The sequence below is a fragment of the Puma concolor genome, chromosome A2, assembly GCF_028749965.1.
Source record: "Puma concolor isolate L17-30 chromosome A2, mPumCon1.1.hap2, whole genome shotgun sequence".
Taxonomy (NCBI): Eukaryota; Metazoa; Chordata; class Mammalia; order Carnivora; family Felidae; genus Puma; species Puma concolor.
In genome coordinates this window covers 49699329-49726890 of record NC_141668.1, presented here as the reverse complement: position 1 = coordinate 49726890, position 27562 = coordinate 49699329, and the positions used below count along the sequence as shown (strand labels likewise).

General features: G+C 41.2%; 1 protein-coding gene and 1 pseudogene across 5 annotated transcripts in view; one reads left to right on the top strand and one right to left on the bottom strand.

The window, feature by feature from the left end:
• CREB5 (cAMP responsive element binding protein 5) overlaps positions 1 to 27562 on the top strand; it is a 404427-nt gene that overhangs the window by 189080 nt on the left and 187785 nt on the right. The gene's annotated exons all lie outside the window — the stretch shown is intronic.
• LOC147583164 (small ribosomal subunit protein uS5 pseudogene) lies at positions 8449 to 13677 on the bottom strand (annotated as a pseudogene).

Sequence of the window (27562 nt, the reverse complement as noted above, 5' to 3'; positions counted from 1 at the left end):
CTTGTATAATCAGGGATAGATCTGTGAATAGATTATGGCGTGACATATTTTTTTTCTCCATTAAAGATAAATACTTGCTTTATACTACTAATCTGATCTGTTTCAGAATTCATAAATTTGGACTATTTTAAAATAAGGGTGTGTGGGGCGCCTGGGTGGCGCAGTCGGTTAAGCGTCCGACTTCAGCCAGGTCACGATCTCGCGGTCTGTGAGTTCGAGCCCCGCGTCAGGCTCTGGGCTGATGGCTCGGAGCCTGGAGCCTGTTTCCGATTCTGTGTCTCCCTCTCTCTCTGCCCCTCCTCCGTTCATGCTCTGTCTCTCTCTGTCCCAAAAATAAATAAAAACGTTGAAAAAGATTAAAAAAAATAAAATAAAATGGGGAAATGTCACTGTGTACTTAACGTGTTATGATACAGATGGAAACTACAGAAGCCGAATTTCCCCTTTAAAAAAAAAAAAAAAAAGAAAAAAAGAAAAAAGAAAAAAAAAAAATAAGGGTGTGTTTCCAAATGTCCTTCAGCGGGTCAGTAGTAAACCAAACTGTGGTACATCCATACCATGGAATATTATTCAGCAATAAAAGGTAATAGACTGTGAATACATACAACAACTTGGATCTCGGAAGTATAGTTAGTGAAAGAAGCTAGCCTCAAAAGATTACAAACTAAATGATTCCATTCATATGACATTCTAGAAATGACACAGTTGTAAAGATGGAGAGCCAGTTAGTGGTTGCCAAGAGTTAGGGTTGGTGGGAGGGCTGGCGGTGGCTATAAAGGGGTATCACGAATAGTGTTTATGATAATAGAATAGCTCTTGATTGTGGCGACAACTACACATGTGTTAAATTTCACATAACTAAACACACACACATACATTCGCACACACAACGCGTGCATGTAAAACTGGAGAGACAAATTCTGTGGATTGTACTCATGTCAATTTCATGGTTTTGATGTTGCACCATAATCGTGCAAGGTGTTACCACTGGAAGACACTCCCTGTACATTTTATGCAACTTTCTGTGAATCTGTAATGATTTCAAAATCAAAAGTTCAAAAATCAAAGGTATATTTATTCCTAATTTGATTTTTAACTTTGCTGATTTCCACCATACTACCGCGACAAGATAAGGTAATCACTTAAAATACCGACTGACAGACCGCTCTTTGAATAGGAGCATCTTAGGGCCAGCAGCTGTATACTACTCCAAATTTCATAAATTTGCTATTTTCCGTTGCTTCCAGACGAAGATTCAGTGACAGAAACCTTTATGGGTAATTAGGCGGACTCTAAAAAACATGCAGAATAACTTTTCCACAGCCTTTGAGAACTCAAGCCAATATGACCCAATATATTTTGTTTTGATCACAGCCTATCTATGGGGGCCTTTTGATCACATTTTAAGAGGAATCGGGCAGTCGCTCATCTGAATCCTTGTTCCATGCAATACCAGCTCCCTTATCACTATTCCTGTAAGCTTCCTATCTCAACCAGATGGCAAAACAGGGAAGAGATGCGTTTGGCACGCAGTAGACTCTTCAGAATTTGGGCTTCCCAACCAGGTGGAAGTTGTCTCAAAGAAGGTCTTTGTTGGCAGTGACCGCTAATGAGCAGTGACTGCAGTCTGAATGTGTGTGACATCCTGGTGTGGGAGGGTGTATTTAGCTTGTAGATCTTCCAAGGAGTGTGATGTTTTTGAGGAATAATAGCTGATTTGTCTGGCCTTATTTTGGATTTGGATTTTGGATTTTTTTTTTTTCCATTTTGGTTCAAAACCTGGTAAGCTTACTGAACATGCTGATTTATGTCCCCTACTTTTTAGTTAGTTGGTTAGTCTGTCAGTTGGCTGGTAAGTTACAGCCAGATGTGCTTTTAGTTTCGCTAACAGAGTATGGAAGGTTTTGCTGTGGGTTTAGGGGTAAATGTATTCACAGAGGTCTAACCATTGTTGATGTAAGGAGGAATGTGTCCGCAGGAGATCTGTGGCTGAGGGCTGGGTTGTTTTGCAAGTTTAAGGGCAGTGCTTTCCTCAGACTGCAGGTAGCTGACGGCATTTATAGAGAGGTGTGCATGAAATGGTGCTAAGCCCTCTGCATTTGTGTGACACATAAGAAGTTTTAAAACCATTTCATGTGAATCTTTTTGTTATCTGCATCTAGGTAGGGCAGGTATGACACCCTCCACCTACTTTTTGTTGTTGTTGTTGTTAACAGATACAAAACGAAAGACTGGAGGGGTCATGATTTATTCAAGGTCACCAGCTCAGGAAGTGAGGAATCAAGGACTAGTTATACATTTTTAAATTTGGTGCTCTTTTCACCAGAACCTTCTGCCTCTGCACATACCCAGATACCAAAGAAATATGCTAAGTTCTGTTTTCTTTTTATTGGCTTTAGGTATCTTAGAGAATCTATGTTTATGGTGAGATCTGGGTTTATTTTCTGCCATCAGATGCTTATGTGGGTGAGAGATTGGACTTGAGAAATATCAGTGAAGAAATCATTTTTATGGCCATTGATCTTTTGAGTATATGTTTCCCTATAGAACTAGATAATAGAAGGCAAGATTGCCTATTAAGTAGTGCTTGATGCTGACTTACCATTCAGAGAAATCAAAACTTTTTTCTTTTAACCATTCATTCTGGTTTAGTGGTTTGATTAACCTACTTTTTGACTCTTTCATTGGTCAGGTAATCTGTCCAATTAAGGAACTATTACTCTGTATAGGGCATGAAGTCCACAGATAATTTGGCACTAAATAATAACTAATAAATATTAAGTGAGTAAATAAATAATAAAATAAAATAGGAAGATAATGAAAGTCATGAGTACAGCCCTCTCTGCAGTTCTACTCAAGATAAATCATGTTGGCTGTTTTATGTTTTGTGCCTTTGTTTTTTCATCTATTATAGCATCCTTGATTAAAATAATGCTATCACTGGGATAAAAATTATTTTATTTGAAGTAGAAGGTTTCTTAATGACAACTATTACTCCTAAATAAACCATTTTGTAACTAATCTGTCCCACTGCTTTATTTTTAAAATGATATAAACTGATTTATCACTTGCATTATACCCCAGGACCATGGAAGAATTAATATATTCTCTTCCAATCATTATGTGACAGCAGCTTGAGGGAGTGTAGAACCCAGGAGCTGATGTTTATGTAAAGACTTAGGACACAAAAATGTATACCTTTTCTCATTAAGAAAACAGTTGAGTCATACAGGAAAGTTTTGAAAGACATCAGGAAAAAGACTAGCCTAATAATTTTGATAATCTGTACCTTTCTAAAGTTGGGATGGTTTATAGAGTATCAGGTTCATACAGAACTGGATATCATACACAACCCAAATCACCCTATGTGGTCCTAATGAGAAAAAGAAATTATTCATGTTTGGTGCTAAGTGTTGGCAAATGAAAATTTCTACTTTATAAGCCCAGGAAAATTCTACCTTAAGTGAGAAGAACATTGGTAGATTTGAAAAAAAGTAATCCATAATTGCTTTGTACTTTTGTATTTTGTCCAAATTCTTCTAGATATTGTGAGAACCACCCCCCCCCCACCCCGCCCCCTGGTTTCATCTTAAAGCATTTACTTGCATCTGTTTGGTCAAAGATACAACACTTGAAGGCGTGTATGGGAAAGAGCATCCAAAGGGTCTTCTTTTCTATTTTTGGCCTTCATGCTTGGAATTCCCTTATTCCAAAAATATCTTTTTGGGGAAACCCAAACAATGTGCTAAAATTAATACCCCAAAAGGAAATGAACTGGAATTGACCTTTGCTGCTTCCTGCCCCTTGTTTCCTGCTATTTTAGCAACTTTCTCAAAAGTGGCATCCGTCCATCTCTAGTCTTGTTATCAGAGTCAAAGCTGATTTCCTGACCGTGAGTCGCAGGACTGAGGGGCATGGGACTTTTAGCAAATTAGTGGGTTTGGCAAATGGAGATTAGAAATGCCAGACACAGAAGAATGCATTTGGTATGATTCTCCTTCCATGAAATTCAGGAGTTGGCTGGCAGGAACGTTCCAGGAGAGAACTTTCGGGGTGACAAAACTGTCGTATCTTGATCGTGTTTATGGTGACATATAGGTAGACACTTGCTGAAACTCAACAACCATACACTTGAAATGCGTTTTAAATAAATTTAAATTTAATAAAAGTAAATCAATTTAATAAAAATTAAATAAAATTCAAATACATTTTCAAAATGAAATAAACTTGATTATAAGTAATTTATATTTCAATAAAGTTGATTTTTTAAAAATTGTGAGTAGAATTCAATTTGAGGGGTGCTTGGATGGCTCGGTTGGTTGAGCTTCCTACTCTTGATTTTGGCTCATAATCCCAGGGTCATGGGATCAAGCCCCATGTGGAGCTCTGGGCTCAATGTGGAGCCTGCTTAAGATTCTCTGTCTCTCTCTCTCTCTCTGCCCCTCTCTTGCTACTCATGCTCTTGTGCTCACTCGCTCTCTCTGAAAAAAAAAAAAAAAAGAATGCAATTTGAAAAGCATTACTGCCAACTCCTTACGTATCCTTTAATTTTGTCTTTAGTACAGAGGACATGACAATATTCCAGGACAATATTTTGATAGCAACCACCACTTTGCATGTTTTATAAGGTTAAGACGTCCATGCAGTACCACTGAAAGATAACTTATCTCACAAAACAGGATTGTTCCACTTGCTTAGAGATGTTTCCGTTTTATTCCTCAAGATAATCTCATGCCTGTGAGTAGAACCGTAACTTTGACTTAAAAAAATGTTTACATATTAATTTCATTATTGTCTTGCTAAGAGTGAATAATTACCTAACAAATCCTTTCGTGCAAATTGCACACCTTTGTAGGACCTTCCTGGAAGACATATTGGGTGCACCTGCTCACCTTTGGTATAAGAATAGCTACTCAGCCTTGGAAAAGGGTTCCCAGCAAGCAGACTTGGCTCATACTCATTTGCCCCCAGCTGCTCCATTACAAAATGTTCCCAGTCAGAACTGGTTCTTTTTAAGTCTTTGCAAACTTTGTTGGATGGAGTGTGGCTTTTCATTGTCTGTGTGCCCACTTTTCTCTTTTCTTTTGTCTCCAGAATACCATCTTATGTTAATCGCATACAGTAGTCAGAAATAGTCATTTATTTTGTGACAAATTTAATGATCCTTTTGAAAAACTAGGTTCTGATTTCTCTAGTTAGGCTTTAGAGGCAACTATAAAAGTGATTTTTCTGATTGTCTTGCTGGACCCATTTCAGGGACATTCTAGCTAAATGACAGCCCTTTAACTAGTATTTAAAATACCAAGCTTCAAAAAGGTATATGCCCCCTCATGTCAATTGCAGCATTATTTACAATAGCCAAGACATGGAAACAACGTCCATCAGTGGATGAATGGATAAAGACACGCATACACACACACAGACACACACACACACACACACACACACACACACACACACACACACAGAGAAGAATATTATTTAGGCATAACAAAGAAGGAAATCTTGCCATTTGTGCCAATGTGAATGGATCTTGAGGGCAACTGAAATAAGCCAGACAGAGAAGGACAAATACTTTGTGTTCTTGCTTAAATGTAGCATCTAAGGAGAAAAACCAAACTCACAGATAACAGAGAACAGATTGGTGATTGCCAGAGGCAGGGGTAAGGGTTGATGGGTGAGGGGGCCAAAATAGATGAAAATTAGTTAAAAGATACCCCCCCAAAAAGAATCTTGAGGATAAAACTAATCTAGAAATATATAAAATATGGGGACCCAAGACAGAATTAAGGGGAAACAGGAAGAAGAGAGACCTTACACGGCATGTCCTTTGAGTGGGAGCAAAGCAGTGCGCACCTACAAGTCCTGGGGGCATCTGAGGCCTTCCAGGGACTTCCAGGGACTTCCAGGGGAAGTACAAATGCCAGGAAGGTCCAATCCACAATATGAGACTGGATTTACTTTCCGCGAAAATTATACTGGTTTCATCTGTTGCCTTATGGATCTGGAAACCTTAAAGCAGGTAGGATCTCAGATTTTAATGAAGTACACAACTCTGAGTTACTTGCAGGCTGAAACTTTGGAAGTCTGCTGCATTGGAAGGGAAGTGGCTTAATGCCTTTTTATTTGCCAAACCACGAAATGATAAAGACCACTGACTTACACAAAGGAAGACCAGTGCCTATAGGTTTTTCTTTATGATGTGCATACTTGAAAAGTAAATAATACAAAATAAAAAAGCCAGACTTGGGATTTGGCTTGCTTTTAGAGCTCACAGCAGTACAGTTAAAATGAATTTCTCTTCCTCCCTCCTACTTCCTTTGTTTTTCTCCAGACTTTGCCCTTTGAAACAAACACTGAACAGCACAGGACATGGTATTTCCTGGGTAATGTCATTGGCTGTGAGCTTTGTTTATTAATCATGACATTAGGGCATTGAGAGATCTTATATGGCTTCCTCTTGTACCATACAGGCTTCTCTCTCTCTCTCTCTCTCTCTCTCTCTCTCTCTCTCTCCGTCTCTGTCTCTCTCTCTTTCTCTCTCTCTCTCACACACACACACACACACACATATGCACACATGCATACGCACACACACGCACATGCTCAAACTCCTTTTGCCCTTTGTTTTGCTTTGTGTCTTTCCCTCATTCTTTAAGAGAAGACAGGATAAGGAGTGTTTTTTCCCTACACTTCTCTGTTTTTTTCTCTTTTCTTCTTGTTGTGATTTTTTTTTTTTTGATAGTGGTAGTATCAGCAGTAAAATGCCAGAAAGATCCTTCTGACAATAACATAAATATTATGTTATTATTATTATTTTTTAAACAAAGATTGGGGTGGGGGGGCAGGGAATGTTAAAGGGGAAAAAGGATATAATTAAAACTGCTCGGGGCGCCTGGGTGGCGCAGTCGGTTAAGCGTCCGACTTCAGCCAGGTCACGATCTCGCGGTCCGTGAGTTCGAGCCCCGCGTCGGGCTCTGGGCTGATGGCTCAGAGCCTGGAGCCTGTTTCCGATTCTGTGTCTCCCTCTCTCTCTGCCCCTCCCCCGTTCATGCTCTGTCTCTCTCTGTCCCAAAAATAAATAAACGTTGAAAAAAAAAATTAAAAAAAAAAAAAAAACAAAAAAAACTGCTAACTAGCCTATGGTCAGAGCCAGGTTAGAATTTAAGGATGCTTCTCTGAAACTTCATATTATATCAACACCTGTCTGCCTGCTTTCCTGGCCCCTGACTTTTCTCCTTCCCTGCAGCACAGCACATTGAACATGCTACAATCCTGGGTGTAAACACTTATATCCATGACCCTAAAACTATTTTAGATAATCATATTTCATTGTTCACTCCTTCGGAAGTCATTACTACTTTTCTTTAAACCACGGCTCTGAAATTTCTCAGAGCATGGGGCAACGCGATGGTGTGACATGTGTTGATATATGAGTAATCCATAGGTCCGGAAAGGTTAATGATAGGGACTGTTGGTTATATGTAAGCTTAAGTAGTGCCTGGCTCATATATGAGAAGAATAGGATCTCTGCATTTCTTCTTAAATTAACCTAATTTAAAAGGGGAGATTTTGTAACGTTTGGCATAAAAATTAATAACAATAGTCATCAGTATTCATTCCTAATCGGTGACCTACTTGTATATCATGCTATGTGTGTGGTTATATTGAGAAAGTCAAATAACTCCTCTTGGAGCTTACCATCTAAAGCAGGATGTCAGAGGTATGACTTTAGGTAGCTTTGCAGATACATTTTTTCGAAAAATGTAGACCTGAGACAGTTTTGCAGCCACCGTCAGTGGTTAGCAGCAAAAATTTTAATTAACACAGTAGGTCTTGAGTAGTAAGTTGTATGCCTAATCTTTGAGAAATGTGTGCTCTTCTGACTCATGCATTTTAGATATGGCTTAGTTTGGTTTTCTTTAGGTCCTAGGTATGTGGGACAGTATGTCTTATGCTTTGAAGCCATTTGTGCTGGGCTGCTTGTAGTTTCTGTCTTGTTGAATTTCTAACTCTTGACCTCACCTGCTCTAGGCTCCTTAACTCCAGGAGCTCATTTTCAGCAGAATTTGCTTTGGATGGCGGTTGAGTCTAAAATGCTTTCTCTCTCCTTTTTATGGCAATGGGATGGGCTTACGCACACTAAGAGCCCAGGGATTGCTGTTACATTTAGCACGTGCCAATTTAGAATGATATTTATTAAATAAATGCGATGCCTGGGAGGGATTAGAAATATTTCACTATTCCTTAGCCTAGTGGAAAAGGTAGTTTTTAGAACAATTCTTTTGTGTGTATTTTTGCTTTATATGCTTTTGTCTTTAGCTTAGGGAGAGTTGTATGGTGGATTTTTTCCCCTTTCCTCCTGCCACGACTTAGTTCAAGGAGCGAGTTTTCTCCTTTTGTTTCCGGTCTGTCAGGAACGAAGGCCAGCTTGTTGAGTCTGGTGCCCTAGGAGCGTGTGGTTGCAGTCTGGTCTCCTGCGGCAGCGATATCTACCGAGGTACGAAGGCCCCGTGCATGTTGGCCGAAGCCCACAGCTGTCGTGCACCCCGGCCTGTGGTTGACTGGGCTCTGATCTAAGTGCCAGGAAGGGAGATGACAGAGAGGTGGGCACGTGAGGTCAGAGAAGGAAGGGAGGAAGGTCGGCTAACGGACTCTAGATTGCCTGAAGTTAACCATTGCGAGGGGCACTTGGGCGGGGAGCTGGGGTCTGTGCCCCTGATGTCAGACAGTGTTGATTCCAATGGCTAAATGTGCACATTGTTCTCAACCAAGAGTTGGAAGCATTCCAAGGGTGCCTTAGAAGACCTTTGTTGTCCCCCTTTTCATGAGCAGCTTCTCCTTCCCTGGCCTCGAGAGCATGTGAGGTGTGTCCTAGGGTCTTCGCGTGTCTTTTCAGATCCTGCACCCACTCTTCCGTGGCACATGTGTAAAGGCTGTAGCCGTGGCTGCTGGTGGTTTGTCTTGGGTTTCTTTCTGTGTCCCACTCTGCCAGCCGGGTAAGTGGGGGGAGCTGGCAGCAAGGGGAAGGGGCCGGAGGGAAGGTGGTGAAAGGCGCGCTCAGGGGTATCTGGCTTTGGGTTTTTACAGAAGTTGATAGCATTCGGCTTAGTGACCACAATTCAATTATAAGCACCGCACCGCCATCCTGAGTGACTCTATCCTTGCCAAAAACTGCTGTGTAAAGGCGGCTGCATTTTTGTTAGCCTTGCCTGATGGATTTTTAAGTATATTAACCACATACATTCACACAAAGGGGAAAATTTACTGCCTAAACAGAGGGACCTAAATCCCCCAGGCTAAATAAACCCAATGAAAACACAAGAACTGCATTTACAGGCCTCCCGAAGATAAGAATTCAACCTTTAAAAAGGTTCCTTCAAATGAAAAATGGATGGCTGAGCTGCTAATGGCCCAGTAACCTAGGAATTTAACTCTTCCCTAATGTGCAGGGACCTCGGATCAGTTCCAACTTCTCGGGATGGGGGATTTTCATCCCGGGCTTCTGGGCCTGGAAGGTCTAGTCGTGGCCTTAGAGGTTTAATGACCACCTTGGAGGACAGACTGTCTTGGCAGTTTTTGCGTTACCTTTGTTTCCCGTGTGTGTGTGTGTGTGTGTGTGTGCGTGTGTGCGTGCGCGCGCACGCACAGGCACACGTGTATGCATGCATGCGTGTATGTGTAAAAGAGAGAGAATCGTATACGTGTGTGTCTGTGGGGAGAGAGGTAGGAACCAAGGTCAGGGAGAGAGTGTATGTGCCCCAGCTTTTCTCAGTTAGCATTTGGTTGAGGAGAGAAGCCGAGGGGAACTTGGTCTTCAGTTAAAGTTAGGGGAAGAGCTGGGGGGCTAAGAATTTACATAGGGGCATTATCCTGCATGTGTTTCTCTACAGAAACAGGTTATCCATTAGGGTACATGTCAGGCAACAGGTCTCCCCCAAATGTTCTTGATCTTCCAGTGCTATTGAGGGTCTCTGAATCTCATTACCATTAAATCCTGCCACTATGTTAAGAATAAGTATAAGGATGACCATGAATGGACCTGCAGGTGAATTCATGCCTCTGTAGTAAGTTATCTGAGTATTATTTTAAAATACACGTGGTGGGTGGGAGAGGGGTTAACTACAAAGGGGGCGAGGGAACTTTTTGAGGTGATGAAACTGTTCTGTATTGATTGTAGTGATATTTTATGACTGTCTGCATTTGTCAAATCCCATAGAACTGCATGTTAAAAAGGGTGAATTTTACTATCTGTAAATTATAGCTCAATAAACATGACCTCCCTGAAATAACAAATGAATAAGTAAATAATTTGTGAATGAACAAATGAGTATTCCTTTCACTTGTCCCCTGGCTGCTTTGCCAGCCAGTGAGCCATTTAGATAATGCTTCCCTTTCAAAGGAAGGACACCACATAGTCAACTCCGGCCTATGAGCTCATGATGCCAGTAAAGCAGTTCCAGAAAAAGCAGAGATGGTGTGTGTTTCCTCCTGGGGGCAGATGACCTAACCCTCCAGGTAGCAATGCCCTTGTATGGTTAGCACAGGTAGCGAAATACCTGCCTCATGCTGACTCACCAGATAAAAAATCATTTCTCTGAATGAGTCAGAATCAAAAGTGTGCTCTGAAAAGTCTTATATGTCCTGCATCGTGAAAGACTGAAAGCACCAATTAGGGTACCTGCTTGTAGGGTCTCGCTGGCCCTATATGGATAATAAGCACAGCCTGCAGCTCTTATTTCCAGGCGTGATCACATTAAATTCTAGCTCACTCAATCGTATACTCAAGTACAGGAGAAACTTCTTAAGTATGTGCTGTAATAATGTTGCTTATTCAGTTGTAAGTAAACCTAATAACGGTAGAACACATTGTTTCGATGTTAAGTGTATACCTGGACTCTGTGTGTGTGTGTGTGTGTGTGTGTGTGTGTGTGTGTGTGTGCGTGGTGTGTGCGTGTTAAGGATACAGAGTTAAAGCAGACTTGGGCAATGTAAAATACCACAGAAAGTAGGGGTTTCCAAGGAAAACATGGGGGAACTCTGTATGAGAATCTAATGTATGCTATAGCTTTTAAAAGGAAACATTAATAGTGAAACACGCCCTCAAAGGGCTAGCCAGTAATAAATTTTGTGTCAGAAATTACCTGTCAGTAGGATTATGTTAAATAATGTTGAGTTGTTATTAGTTGGAGGGGAAAGGGGAGAGTAACTTTCTCAAAAACGTTCAAAGAGTGTAATGTTTCATACACAAATCCCATTATTGTTTAACGGGATTTTTGTGCTTAACCCTTCTCAAAGATGTATTGAAAATGTTGACCGTTTTAGTTCATCCCCCAAATGCAACCATTAAAGGAGAAGAAGCCAAACTCTTTCTCTGCAGGAATTTGGAATTACCCTGAGGACCAGTGTATCTTATTAGACATTCATTGCAGAGCATCGTGATTGGTAAATGTGTACCACTCGCTGGGATGACAAAGGAAACTGTCTCTACTTCTACGCCTTAGCAAAGCAGTAATGAAATAATGAGAGCCCCACTATTCCAACATTTTGAGCGTTTTTCTCAATTTGGCCAAGTAACTAAATATATGTGTTTCCCCTTTAGAAAACTCTCATTGTAAATGTGTGACTGCCTAAGAATTTTTAAGGTTTGTTGCAATATATTGGGTTTGAAAATGAGGACACTCACTAAGCCAGGGCCTAGAATGCCATCCTGGAAGCAATGAAGAATGGAGACTGATGGGAACAATGTGTGAGGCACACTGAGGTTTCAATATGAACTAACACGTTGTCACGGGGCCCTTCACAAAGGGCCACTTATGACTCATAGGTGTCAAATCATCGTCACTACTTTCAGAATAAAAGATCATTTTGACTTTATGTGACCTGAATGGAAAATGGTTACTGCATCAGATTGGGTTTTTGAAGGACGAAATCAGAGGTAAACTTTGGGATCCCTCCACGTGCTTTCATTTGACCCGTTGATTATTGGTCATTACCTGCCTTGGGTCCCTTTAGGAAATTGTCATATTTGATGACATGTTTGATTTCATGACATTCGGACAAGACCTTGCCATCAAGTGTGTGCATAAGCACCTTAGCCATTTGTGGGAATATTTTTTTCTTTAGGTTGTCAAATACCAGTTTTAGTAAATGACCCCAGCAGTAATTTCCAAATGGTCTTGGGGTGGTTTAGTGTCACAGGTGACCTTTTAAAAGTGCAAGCCAGTGCATCCTTTCAGGGGCAACTTGTAATCTGGAGAGGCTTCTTGCCAGCCTGAAGCATTTGGATTTGCTTTAGGAAAGCTCTATCATGGTGGTAAGGACAATGATATTTTAAAGCTCACTCAAGATGGCAGGCATTGGTGCCCTCCATTTGGGTTTTGATCTTGCGGTTATGGAATGATCTTTTAATTACATGACAAAATACATGGTTTCACGCTGTCCTGTTTTGAGTTAGTTAAAGCATACAGAGGCCAGGCTTACTGTTGTCACTCATAATGTAGTGAACCTGAGACTAAGTCAGTGAAACCATACTTTTCCCTTGAGATACCACCTTCACCACCAGCAGGTCCCCTGTCCTTGTCTAGTCTAGCTTCAATCAAAACAGATTGGATATTCCTGTTAGCCCTTCTGAGAGATTCTTCATGCCCCACTCATAACGAAGGTTCCCTGTATTTCCAAAAGCTTCTTAACTTCCTGTGAAATTCCTTCCTGCCTTTCGGGTTTGTTTTTCTTTTAACAACTGAGCAAAACCATCTTTCTGTTATAATTCTGAACAAAACACCTTTGAAATTTCTTTATTATGGAAAATTTCAAGCCTGTTGTAAGTACAAAGATGAGGATAATGACCCCACAGACCTGTTGCTCTACTTAAACAGTTCTTGACTCACTGCCAGTCATGTTTCGTTGGTGTCTCTGCCCACGTCCAGCACGAAGCATATCTCAGATATCATAGCATTTCATCCCTAAGCAGTTCGGCATGTAAGTATAAAAAGTGTGTATTCTTCAAAGAAGAGTAAACACAATGCCATTTTTTCACCTAAAAAGTTACCCATGGTTTGTTAGTATTTTAAGATATCTTTCAAATTTCCTTGATTGTCTCATAGATTTTTGCCCTTTATTTTTATTTGTTTGTTTATTTGTTTGTTTGTTTTTGTATAAAACCACTACAGAGGTAGCCACAGCTGCGGCCTGGGTCCTCTGTGGGAAGACTCTAGTGTGATTCTGTAGGTCATCGAATTCCCGGTAGGGAGATTTGATGAACACAGACTTTTTCCAGAAGTCAGGGGTGAAGTAGCTGTAGGTCTCGGATATGGCATCAAAGATGTCCTTGGCATAGTCGCCAAGGGTGGCAGTGCAGCCCCTGGCTAAGGTGTGACAGTCATCCATACTGGCCATTAGCAGCAGCTTCTTGGGCACAGAGGCAGAGATGATGCTGATGACTCTGGGGGTAGGATGAGGCTGTCAGCGTGGAGGCAGGCACCTTTCAGGGACAGTGTGGGACTTGCCTGTCTCATTCCTCTAGTAGCCTTGTCACATGGGGACAATTGGCCGAGGTGATGGCCCCAAGCACAGCAGCGGCTACCTCCTTGGAGCCCTTAACGCCCAGACCAACATGGCCATATAGTCCCAGATGGGGACAAATGCCTTGAACTTGGTCCACTGAGCAATGCACATCTGCTCTTGTATAGCCTTATCCAAGGCTTATCCTTATCCTTGTGTTCAAAACCTTATCCTTGAGGCACATCCCCAGGAAAAAGTCAGTGATTCATGACTCCTTGATGGGCAAGAAGAAAAGAGAGATATCCCCTAGGGATTTGATCTTAAGGCTCTTGACCAGGTGACCTAACTTCGTGTTGCTTCTTCAAGCTCTGTCATGTGGGTCAAGCTGCCACTGCCTCCTACTCCAAGGCCCCAGCAGCACTGGTGTATTTCCACCGTTTGGTGTTTTCTTAGAGAAAAAGTGCCCTTTATTTTAATCAGAACTGGAATAAGGTCCATACATTGAAACTGGTTGACATGTCCCCTGACACACTTTTAAATCACAGATCCACGTCTCCCTCTTCTTGATTTTCCTTGCAACTGACTTGCTGGAGAGCCTGTAGACTTTGTACACTCTGAATATTGTTGATTCCACTTTCATGGTGTCAGTTTAACAAGTTTTTTTTTCTTGTATTTCTTGTTAAGTTGGTAGTTTCTGGCTTTCTAGACTTGCCTTAGAGTCAAGCTCAATTTTTTTTTTTTTGGCAAGGGTAATTCATGGCCAATGTGGAGTACTTCTGTCAGGAGGTACCAATTCTCTGTGTGTCTTCGGGGTATTGTCAGAGATTGAGAGTCCGTGCCTGGACCCATTATTTCTCTAGGGACTGCAAAATGGTGAAGGCTAATTCTATCATTCCTTCTTCATTTATTAGCTAGAATATTTCCATAAAGAGAACCTACCCTCAAATCTGTGCCTACCCTCAAGTCTGGTTCAAAACTTCTTAAAGCCTGTGTCCCATTAATTTTAGTGTCAGAGAGATGTCCTTTTACCTAATAAGTCCCCATAAACAACTCCTAACTCATAAGGGGAGGTATCGTGTAGGAGAAGACACCAGGCTGGTGTCTCGGCAGTCTTGGTTCTACCTCTGAGATCTGTATGATGTTGGGCAAACCTTATAATTGATTCCTCAGAGCTGGTGGTCTCCAGGCCCTTACCTACCTGTCAGTCAGAGAAGCAGGTTTTTTCTAAGGGCATTTGAACAAATCAGGCCACGACTTTCAAGAATTGTGTTATCAAGAGTCTACACTAAAGTCTCTTTCAGGTGAAGCATTTTATGATTTTTAATTTAGGATAAAAAATGATGTACGTCCATGTCAGGGTGTTTAGGAATCAAATGACCACGAAGAACTAAAACGTTGTCTCTAACAAGGCATTATCTGATGTGTTCATTCATTAATTCATTAGCTTATGCATTTATTCTTTAAACAAGTGTTTATGCTATCCAAGCCCCTATAAAGTCTAAAGCTTGAGAGTAGGCATTGTGCACAGTTATCATTTTGGGATCTCCTGGAAGTACCATTCCTGAAACTTTAGCCTGAATTTCAGGGAGCTGAGAAAAGGATGCTGGGACGCTTGGAAGTCTACTAAAATCATCCATGAGAATGGTTCCGTGTAAGCGGGAGCCAAATTTGGAATTTTCCCCACGGAAAGAATGATTCCACGTACTTGAGAGCTAAATTTGGAATTTTCCCCACGGAAAGTGTCTTTGCTATGCAGGGCCAGCATAGGGGATATTTAATAACATCCCCGAGAAGGAAAGGCAATTTAGAAGAACATCTGGAGAACTCTCATTAGTTGCTTACATGATAATGTGGATCTCAAGTTGTAGAGGAGATGCAATCAGTGATCCCGCCTCTAAATGTTTCCTCCACCTTCTGCTTTCACCCGTACAACTACTGAATGCATGCAGGTTAGAAGCCTGCATGAAGTCTACTGACAGCACAGTCCCAGGTTCCAAATTGGAAATATGGACTCTGGTTTCTCATTGATGTGCCTTATATTCCACATAGGATGGGTTGTAGAAGTGGCCCAGGTGGAGGGGATACTCAGGGGAAGGAAAGCAAACCCCACCACTGGGATCACGCTGGCTTACGGCAGAAGCAGAACGAAAATAGAGTCAACAGCACTCGCCTCAGAAACGAGGAGCAAATGGGGGCTTCCCTTCATCACTGTTTGACCCAGTACTTAATCACAGAAGGTGCCGCTGCTCCCCTGGCACTTAATCATTTAATAATAGAAGCTGTTCCTGGCAGGAAATGTTATGAAACAGCCTTCAGAGTGATAGGAGGAGAAGAGAGCAATGCTCCATTAAAAGATGCAGAGTCTTTCTTGGAGGCCATGACGTTCTCTCATTCAATTTCATTATCACCAACAAATATTTATTTTTTCACTTGATGAATATTTATTGAGTGGCTCATTTGAGCAGCATGCGGCATAGGTGTCACCGTGACACAGAGATGGCAAGAAGCAGTTCCTTACAAGCCAGTAGGGCAGAGGCAGTTTGCACAACTCATTACGAAACAAGGCGAACTTGGACAGCACAGCATTAAAGGTGCACAAATGACAGTTTTATGAGGACACAGTAGGAAGAGATTAGTTCTAGAGGGAGGATTGAGAGGCAACTTAGTGAAGGAGATGGGCACTGAAGGAGTAAGACAGGAAAGGGCACAGAGAACAACCGTGCCTACTTGGCATCCCATCTTCCTTAAAGACGTTAGGGCTTGGAGTCCACGTGTGTGTCACTGGGTGAGACCGTGACGCTGAACAAAAAGGATGAGATATTTTAAAAGTGTCCCCTCGTTTGTATCAACTGCAGTCCTCCTGATCTTGCCCGAAATAGCATGTCATGTCAAACTGCTGTCATCGTGAGCCTTCCCTTGGGACATGCAGGCCCACCCGGGCCTCGGGTAAGCACTACCCCTGGCCGGACACCTGCCTAACAAGCTCCCAACGGGGTTGGCCTGGAGATTAGAATATTCGTGATTTTCTCAATTTGATGCAACAGGAAGGTGGGTGGAGCTCAGACATTGCACCTTTCTCTTCAAGACAATAGCAGGCATTCTCTAGACGCACAGAGCATTTTATGACTGACAAAGAACTTTCAAGGACGGGATCTGTTTTGATTCTTGTTACATGGTTTTTCATTATTCTTACTTTATACAGAAAGATACTGAGGGGCTTGTTTTTTCAGATAATAAAAAGAACTGCTCTCGTTGAGCACACTGCCAAGTCCCATCCTGGCACTTTACATTCATCTCACAGAAGCCCTGAGGTAGACCATTCGTGTCCCCCTTTAGAAGACAGGCACAGAGAAGTTATATAACTTGCTTAAAGGCCCGCAGCTAGTAAATTGTAGATGTGAGATCTGAATTCAGCCAGCATGGCTCCAAAGTTGCACTAGATGACCCAGGTCTGGAAGAGAAATATTGTTCAAATTTACCATTTACCCAGCCGAGAGGATGCCTGGATATCACAGGGAACGTTCCCCAATGGCAAATATTTCTGCTGGACAAATGCCTTCTCACTCATTGGTCTACTATACTGGGTGGATTTCAAGAAAGCTGTTAAGGAGAAAATTGTTTGGTGCCTATTTATTTTCCCCTGTCATTCTACATTGAGACAAACACTATCCTCTTCAGTAAGAAAACCACACGTCTAATCCCACCTCTGTTCCTCCAGGATGGCAGGGAAGCAAACCTTGGGGACAGAGGGCTTTTCCAGGTTTTATGGGGAGCAGAGGCTCATGGGGAAGCAGCAGTGAGCACAGTGCTAGAAGACGTGGATTGTGGTCACGTGCTAAAAGTTGTGATGTTGGGCTACTTGTTGTACCCCTCCTGAGCCTCCACTGTATCAAATAATGACTCTTCTGCCTATCTCGTGTAAAAAAAATTATAAAAATCAGTGTTATCTGTAGAACATCATACAAATGCAATGGGTATTATCCCTTACAGTTTCTAGCAAGTGATTACTTTTCTCAGAGCTCATCTCGTGCCTCAATGCAGGGGACTTTTTAAAAAATGAGATTTGAGAGCAGCTTGTAAACTTCTGCACAATTTGGGCACATTACAATAAAATGGGCTTGATTTAATGAAGATAGTAAAAACAATAACTTCTAAAATGGCACAGTAGTTCATCCCTTATAGTTTGAGCTAGGGATATATTTCATCGGTATAGATAAGAGAAACAATTTTTGCAATCCTCTCATAGCTTTTTCTAGAAAGTTCAGAATAAGTTACCTTTTTGATAGCTTTATATTTGCAGAGATTTGCACTTGAGGAGATTAAATCTTGTTGGATGGAAGCGATATTGTGTGGTAGTGAAGAAGGTGGGCTTCAGAGACAAGCAGAATTTCCCTACGATCAGGAGAGATCGGCATGAGTCCTGGCTCTACCACTTACTGCTCTGAGACCCTAGGCAGCTGAGTGAGTTGCTCTTAGCCTTGTTTTCTCACCTGGAAAATGGGCACGTAATATTAATTACCTTTATAGGTGTTTATGAGGATTAAATGAAATAAGGTGTTTGAAGCATTTAGCATGGTCGGTGCTCATGTTCTTTTCTGAAAAGAACATGGCTCGGTTGTTGCAGAGTGCAGAATTAACTTCTTTTTTTAAGGTTGAGTAGTATTCCATTGAATACCACATTTTCTTTATCCATTCATCTCTCCATGGACATTTAGGTTGTTTCCACATCCTTGCTACTGGGAATAGTACTACAATGAACATAGGAGTCCTAATATATCTCTTTGAGATTCTGATTTCCATCCTTTTGAACAAATACCCAGAAGTGGGATTCTGAATCATAGAGTAATTCTATTTTTTTTTTTTTTTTGAGGAAACTTCGTACTATTTTCTATAGTAGCTGCACCATTTTGCATTCCCACTGACAATGTGCAAGGGTTCCTATCTCTCCACAGCTTTGCCAACACTTGCTGTCTGGTTTTTGTCTTTTGTTTTTGTTTTTTGTTTTATTTTGTTTTTTGTTTTTGTTTTTTTTTTTGATAATAACCATCATGACAGGTGTGAGGTGATAGCTTGTTGTGGTTCGGCTTTGCATTTCCTTGATGGTTAATGACATTGAGCTTTTTTTATTTTTTCATATACTTCTTGGCCATGAAAACATTATGCTAGGTGAGAAAAGCCAGTCACTGGAAGACAAATACTGCTGATTCTACTTACATGAGGTATTTAAAATGGTCCTGTTCATAACATTAAAAAGTGGACTTGGGGGGGGGGCGGAGAAAAGAGGAATTATTAATCAATGAGCATAAATTGTCAGTTAAACAAGATGAATGAATGAGCTCTAGAGAACTGTTGTACATCGTACCTATAGTCTACAATAATGTGTAATGAGAAGTAATAATAATATATAATAATGCGTAATAGAGTATAGTACACTTGAAGGTGTATTAAGAAGGTAGATTTCACGTGAAATGTTCGTACAGCAATAAAAAAAATTTAAATGGTTCTGAAAATTGGGAAGGTCTGACCCTGATTCTAAATATAAGGAAAAAAAATATGTTCCAATGTGGTTATACGTACCATCCTCGCAGAATTGGTCATTTCTTAAGTCTGACGTGACATAAGTCTAATAGTACATTTTTAAATTAGACGCACCATTGGCTAGTGACCTTTTGATAATGTTTAAATAAGAGGTTAAACAAAAGAAATAATTAGGAAGACAAAAGGCATTAACATGGTACATTATTTTGTGCAAATTTATCAATAACAGGACCCCGGTACCTTACTAGGGAAGTACCCAAATAGTTGGTCTTCCAATATCAATTGTAGGATAAGATAGTCTCATTAAACCTCAGACTTGGATCTCTGGTAACCCTCCATCTTAAACTAAATCTTACTCAATAGCAAACAGATTTTGATATAACATCTTAAACTGATGGGTTTGCTTAAATTATTGTTTGATTTAAACAATAAATAAAAGGTTGTCTCCATCAAACATATAGTTGGAACCCAATCAGCAAAAGACTTAAAAATTAATAGCTCAATGGAATAGTCAATGCCAAGTCTCTGATTTATTCTCTATTATTGAGATAGCAGAAATGGAATGAAACTACTCTTTGGAAATGCCAAAAAAGAACTATCCCAGAGCCCTCTGTGCTGATCTTGTTGGGGTCTTTGTTTGGGAGTCATCTGATGAGAAAAGCTGCATTGTAAGGGATTCCTTTTATTTCTTCAATAACTAAATCCACTTGGAAGAGGTGTTCCCATTTATAACGAGTGTCTCAGTGACTAGTGCTACAAGAGAACTCTTACTAAAGGGAACATTATAGAGTCTGCTTTTCCTGTGAAAAAGGACACCCTCCAGGGCCATGTCTTGGTATCTCCAGATCTTCACACAGGCTTGGTGCCTAATGAAAGATCATCATTGTCTCTGGAAAGAATCTTCTTAAGTGATAAAGTTGTTCATAGTGTAACATTTCTAGATAAAAGTTGTTATTTGGCCTTATAGAGATAATAGGAAGCAAATATTCAGACAATGCCTACTTACTTTTCCATATTTAGCCCTAGGCTTTTCTCATTTTTGACCCTCTTATTGGCATCCAGAGCCATCCTCATGAAGGGAAAGGGGGCCACAGATTGACCTGAATTCAATAATAAGCCTATCCAGCCAATCACTTTAGAGTTTGGAAGTGTTTGCATATAGTGCCATGCCCCCTGCCATAGAAATGCTATTACCAAAGGGAGAAGCAAATAAAAAACAGAACACAGCCTAGGATCCAGTTGGTATTGAACATGAAAGAGTGCTTGCTGCCATTAACAGTTTTCAAAACCAACTAGAAGTCCCTAAAATGAATTCCACCAAAACTTAGTCCCAAATTTGGAACTGAATGCTAATTTAAAAAGTTATGTTAAATCTCTACTTCCAAAATAATTTCAGAATGACATGAACATTTCCCTGTGCCTAATATGGCAGTATCTTCCGAGGGCCTCCAGAACTGAGTGGCCTTGGAATTACGTAGTGAGACTGGGGAAGCCCCGAGGGATTTCCAGAGTAAGACCATTCATGAGGTGCAGTCCAGGGTTGGCTAGCCCTGGGGATTCAGAAGGGTCACAGGGAATCCTGCCTCTTTGGTAGAATGATGTTTGCCTGGTCGGGTGGTGTGTAAAATATTACTGGAATGCAGGGTTACTAAAAAATATTTAGTGCCAGAAAGCTTGGGTTATGATAGTTACAAACAAAGGAAAGTATCTACAATATCCCTTTTGCCCCAAAATAGATTTTAGCCACTATACAGCTACAATGGAATGTGTCCATTCATTTCTAAATGGGTCGTCTCCTACCTCCGTGCTTAGGTCATAGTTATTTCTAGACTTTCATGTGACAAGACCTTCACACACCAAATTCAACAGTGTCACCTTCTGAACAAAGTAGCTGCATGTGCTGTGGTTTTCCCTTGTTTATTCTGTCTTGTTTTGTTTTACCCAGCGTGTATCACTAGCCTCCTGATCAAGGTCAGTAGATTGAATTCAACCCCATTCGTTTAAAAGAGCGATAAATTCATGCCAGCGCCATGATCTCACCCACCCTGAGTAGCAGAGTGTGTCTGTGGTGTGCTGTGAATTCAACTTTCCAGATGCAAGTGTTCTTGTGACCCTGAAACCACACCTGAAAGACAGGATGGTGTCGTCATACCAGCATGCATTCTGACTGCAACTTAATGTATTAAGGGCAACATGTATCCAGAGGTGAAAAGAACGTGAAAATGACTGATTTATTGTTTTACTTGAGGAAGACCCTGTAATCCAAAGAAACCGTATCAATGGAAAGGGCTCATCCAAACACCAGCGTGCAGTTTCCTAACAGTTTCCTGCCAATTCGCTATCGAGTAGATGTTTAGGAAGTCTCCGGTGGATTCTAATTGTACAAGGGCCAAAAGAGATCTTATTGCCAAGGCGGAGGTCAGTGATTAACACTATGATATGAAGTCATAGTCCCTGCAGTGCAGCTCTTTGTAGTGTGCCAGGTTTGAGATCTGTGTGCAGGCAATGTTGACACGTGTGCCTGTGAGTGAAAGTCAGGTGAAGAGGGTGGTAAATTTCATGTCCCAACATGAATTCTTACACACAGATTCTCTCTTCCTCCCTCCCTCCCTCCCTTCATCTCTCTCTCTCTCTCTCTCTCTCTCTTACATACACACACACACACACATGCACACACACGCACACACATGCGTGCGCGCGCGCACACACACACACACACACACACACACACACACACACACTTCTTCCCTCCAATCATATATCCCTTAAAGATGTTCATTACATCAGCCATCCATGAAGTAGGGGTAAGAAAACCTTAGTAACCAGTAGTAACTTAGTAGCCATCAGACATGCCTCCTAAGGCATGCTATTGACAAGACTATGAAGACGTGCTCTAGCAATCAAAGAGCACCCAAAGAAGCGGGAAACCATACCATCCTCTCACTGCCAGGGCTGAAGAGAGCAGAATCGTAGCTGACATTTCTTAAAATTTTATTACATGTACTGAGTGCTTTATGTGCATTATTACTTCATTTAATCGTCACATCAGTCTCCTGAGGTAGGGACTATATTCATTTCCATTTTACAGATGAAAACGAGACTCAGACATGTTAAATGACTTATTTATGGTTACACCGATGGACTCTAAACCATTGTGCAATGCAAATCAAAATGCTCCCACCTGCTTCTCTATCGGAGCATGCATGGGAGGACAGCTTGTTACTCGGTACCAAATACGGTCTCTACCTACATGCATGTGAACATGGATAGATCTATAGTGGGCATGGGCCTGAGTGTGCACTTATGGATGGACACTGCTGTCCATGCAAGCTGCTTGGCCTTATAGCAGCCTCTGGTCATATTCTAATATAATCAAAGAATCCTCGTATTTCAGAATAGCCTTACCGATCAAACTCTGCCCAATCTGAAATGCCTTTTCTCTGTTTGGTGAGAGTCGAAGGAGTGTCTCAGGCCAATGCTTAGTTCACATTCTATAAATGGCTCTTATTCCTTGATCTGACTCACTGTATGTATTACAGCAAAGTCACTTACAGATCAGTTTATTTTTAGAATCTTAAAGAAACAGATTCTACAGGGAGTGTTTGTTTCTGACCACAGGCTGGTACGAATGAAAACCCATCTCGGTGAGGAGCTTTCGTTTCGTTTGATTCCCCCGCCCCCAGCTCTCTGTTAGTGATAAGTCTTTGCATTTTGTGTTAAAATGTCCTGAATTATTTAGAGCGGAATGGCAGACTTTTATGCCAGCCTCTTACCTAGTAAAGGAGTTTTGTGGTGCGCAAGTGGGAGAAGAGCCTTTTGGGGTTTACACAAAATAATAAGTCAGAAAAAATGAACACAATTAATACTCAGGAAAAAAAAGATTATATGCCTATTTCCTACTTTGCGACTTTGCAATAGATATTTTCCCTAAGATCAAAACCCAGGAATTGGATAAGAACAATGATGATGATGGTGGTGGTGGTGGTGGTGATGGTGATGACAACTACCACCACCATTAGTAGAGATTCTGGATCCATCTATTAAATAAATATGGCATACTGCCCTCTACAGGTATACAATCTAAATCGGATAGTATTAAATTCATACCACTGGAGAAAGCATCCTCAAATACACAGGCCAATGCAGCAATGCAAATGGAATATTGAGGCCAGTGAAATAACTAAAACCTTTATGCTCTGCAGGTCTGATTTGTGCAAATTCTGAAGCCAGAAAAGAAGGAGGTACTTAGGGGTGCCTGGGTGGCTCAGTCAGTTAAGCATCCGACTCTAGATTTCAGCTTAGGTTATGATCTCATGGTTCGTGAGTTCGAGCTTTGTGTCGAGCTCCGTGCTGACGGCGGGGATCCTGCTTGGGATTCTCCCTGTCAAGAACAAATAAATAATTTTTTTTTAAAAGGAGACATTTAGTAACACATTATTTTAATTTACTCTTTGAAAATTTTTGAGTATGTATATTTGGTATCGGTATCAGGAAAGAACAACTGGGAATTCGTGAGCTAGGTTTTTGTTTACACTTGAAAAAGCTAATTATTAGTGGTTTGGCTAAGCCCTATTGTTTTGTTGTGTTGTGGTTTTTTTGTCGTTGTTGTTTGTTTGCTAACAGATCTTTAATGAATAATTAATTAACAATAGCAGGTTTGGAAATCTCAAGTTTTTTGCAGTTCACAATGGTTGGATTTTATACTGCATTTTACCAACATTTTAAGATACTAAACTAACAGACCTTGTCTTCTTTTTTTTAAGTTTATTATTTATTCTGAGGGAGGGAGGAGCAGAGGGAGAAGGAGAGAGAGAATCCCAAGGACCCTCATGCAGGGCTTGATCCCCTGAACCATGAAATCATGACCTGAGCCAAAATCAAGAGTCGGATGCTTAACTGACTGAACCATAAACTAACAGGCGCCCCATTAACTAACAGGCTTTGTACAAAAAGAGAGTCTGCCTGGCTCCTTCTTTACCCCTCTACCTATGCCTTATCCCAGTCAATACTCTTGTAAGTTTAGTGTCAAAGTTGAACATTTCTCTCAATTTATTCTTTGCTCAGTTTATTCCTTGGGGATATGAACCAACAGAGGAAAAATCGCCGGGCCAAGAGTCTGAAGAACTGATTTCCTGGAGTACCTTCGCTTCCACCTCGGGTTCAGTTTGGAATAATTTGGCCTGAGTACCGAACAGCTCTTAATTTTATTCCTCTCCTATTAAAGGAAGGGCTGGCTCAGATGGTCTGGAGTCCACAAGTCCTAACTTTCTGGGATTTTGTGATACAGGCCAGTGAGTGCATGGTACAGTGGTAATAAGCACCAACTTTGGAGTAATCCTGGACCCATGCCTCACTCCCTCCGCTTACCTGCTAGGTGACTGTGGGCCAGTTTATAATGTCTCTGAGCTTTGGTTTCCCATCAGCAAAATGAGGGCAGTAGTATCTGTCTCCGAGGATTTAAGGATACAGTGTAGTATAGGATAAAGTATTTTATAAACCACCTCGTTTAATTCCTTTGCCTTGTAAAGAAGAGACTGTTATTACCCCTGTTTCACAGATGAGGAAAGGAGGCTTGGGAGATTCAACCACTGAACCCAAGTTACAGGGTTAGTAGGTGTGGAGCTGGATCCAAGCCCAGGCCGAGGCCATACTTCGACCAGTGGGTCATTCTTTACCTATCTCTGTCTGTTTTCCCCACCCATGCTGACCAAACGGTGAAAAGGATGACCTTCACTCCACTCTTTGAGATGCCCCTTCTCCCATCATTCCGATTTTTGGCCAGGCTTTGGTACCTCCAACTGCAGGAGGTATCGAGGACGAGAGAGTCGGTCCGTGCTTCCTACGCTCTCAGTGCTTGGTAGACCTGGAAAGACTACGAAAACATTCACACTGCCCTGCGGTTCTCGGAGTTGACTTATATAGTCAAAAAGAAGGGGATCCTTGTTAGTGGCTGGAGTTAAAATCCCAAAGCACAGTCGGCCAAAACCTCATCCAGATGCAAGTGTGTGGTCACTGGTCATGCATTTCTGTTTGCTGAATTCCATACAGCCAAGGCAACTGCCTTGCCTCGCTGAAGATCCACAGGGGAAAAAAGTTATGTGCTCTAGTACAAAAAAATACGCAAGTGGAGTTCTCCCTCATCGTCAGGAATGTTTGATACAGCAATGTTTATTCCGTGGCCTCCATCCATGGAAAATGTGCCATCAGTCTTCATGTGGGGAAAACCGACCCCGGGCTTCCTTATTGGCCTCTCATTTTGTTAAAATGATGTAGCATCATAGAGGATAATCTATTCCAATCAAAACAATTTTGTGGAGTCATAAAAGTACATGCATTTTAGTGAAGTAACTACTGTTGGAGTCTTCTTGGCTGTTGCCAGCGTAAAAATGTATATAAGTTGTCATTACCATGTGTTCCTTTTCTTCACCTAATTTCTTATTTCCTCTGGGGGAGAGTTTATGATAATGATATCCTAACAGATTATTGTCTTTCTTCTTTACGGTACTCTCATTTTAGTTCATTCTTTGGGGACGCACTATCTTATATTTAGCATATATACTAGCCATTTTATGATAGTGTAATTCATTATGTTCTGTATATTCTTATTACAGATCACTAGAATAAGTAACATTTGTTACATGTGAGAAATGGCACTCGCTTCTGCCTTAAAATATCATTTCTTGTCAGGCACTCCATTGGCTTTACCATTCTACTATTTGAGTTGTAAAAATAAAATTTTTGGAATGATTGAAGTATGGAAGGATTCGAATTTCAATAAAAATTTCCTGGTATTCCCTTTGATAATTGCATTAGCTAATACTCACTGACTGCTTACTCTATGGGAGTCATGGTTCCCAGCTTTATCTGTCTCAGTCCATCAGTCTACACAACCATCCCATGAGGTGCATTACCATTATTATGCCCATTTTACAAACAGGAAAACCAAGGCATGAGAGGCTAAGTAACCTGCCCATGGTAACACAGTGCTGTTTCTGGGATTTAAACCCAAGGAGTTGGGCTCAGGATCTGCTCTCGTAACCCCTCTCCTTTTGTACCACTTTAAACTGTGGGGTGATAGAATAGAATCCATTTTATTGCTTTTTAATGACGTTTACTACTCTTTTAAATGAGTACAAATAGATTGTCATCTTAGGCAGAGACCCAAGGAAGAGCCCATTAAGGGATCTAAACAATAAGCAAGAATTCGTTCTTTCTCACGTTCTATCAGAAGGCCTGGTAAAGGAGGCTGCATGTGTCTTACTCCCCCTGGTGTTCAGAAAGGGAGCCTGTGGGGGCCCTTAATTAGATTTGGGGAAAGGAGCCCCAGGAAGGCTTCATTTCCTTTCTGTTCCTAAGCTTGAGAAATGAAAAGCAGCCAGAATGTGATACAAGAGTTTCTTTCCTCATCTGTTTTTGCTCTCAAGGCTTGCAATAAGTTAGAAACAATTCAGCATCCAATAGCAACCCTTGACGGTCAAAGTTATTAAAATTTCTAATTTCCTAAAATTTTTCCTGTTCCCCACCCCTCTCCATTCAGCCACGCCCTTGGCCTTCTGCCAGAGTGTCTGGTTTTCCCTAATTAGCGTGGTGGTTCATATAATCTTTCTTTCCCTGTCTTTTTCCCGGGCTGCTGGGCATTTGTTCCAAGATCTCCATCGTAGTTGCCTTGTTATTGTCAGCTTGGGGTTTCTGAGAGCCAGCATTCAATGGAGAAAAATGGATCATCCTGAATTTTCAAGTCAACTTGAACTTCAATTCTTTGTATTAGATAAGATGGCACTCGGGCCATTTTAAAGAGTGGCTCAGCCTTGGCTACCTGAGGCTTTCACTTGAGGAGCTTGAAAAAAATACCAGTGCTTGGGCCCCACCCCCAGAAAATTTGAATCATTTCTTCTGGGGTGGAGTCCAGGCATCAGCTTTTTTTTTTTTTTTTAAATGTGAGGTCATGGTTGAGAAATACTGGGCTAAATTAATCTTTTGGCTTAAATCTGAATACCAAGACCCTGAAAGGTCTTGGCTCAGAAATACATAAAATTCATGTAAATGGCCAATTGTAATTCCCATGACCTGTCTCTTGAAATGCGAAAAGGGCTTTTTTTCTCTACAGTTCTGGTCATCCCAGATTAAAGGGAAAGGATGAAGTTCATGGCACCTTTAAAGTGCTCCCCAGACCTTCTCTGGCCACAGCCTTTCCAAGAGGTCAGTGTTTGGTGGCTAAGATGTTCTGGCTCATCTTTAGCCCGAGACAAACCAGGGCAGTCACCAGAAGTCATTTTCACAACAATGCCTGCTGCATACTAGATGCTTAAGAAATCAAAATTTGTATGTGGCTTGGTATAAAATGCAGGAGCTACTGTACCGTGTGTCTGGAGATGAGTCTAGTTTCTTATCTGTAAAGTAGATGTGCTGATACTTACCTTCCTGGATTGTTTGACTAATTAAATTCCGTAAGTGAAAACTCCTGATCTACCTGCCACCATGCAGCGGTAATTCCTTTCTTATTCCTTCCTTCCAGAATGGT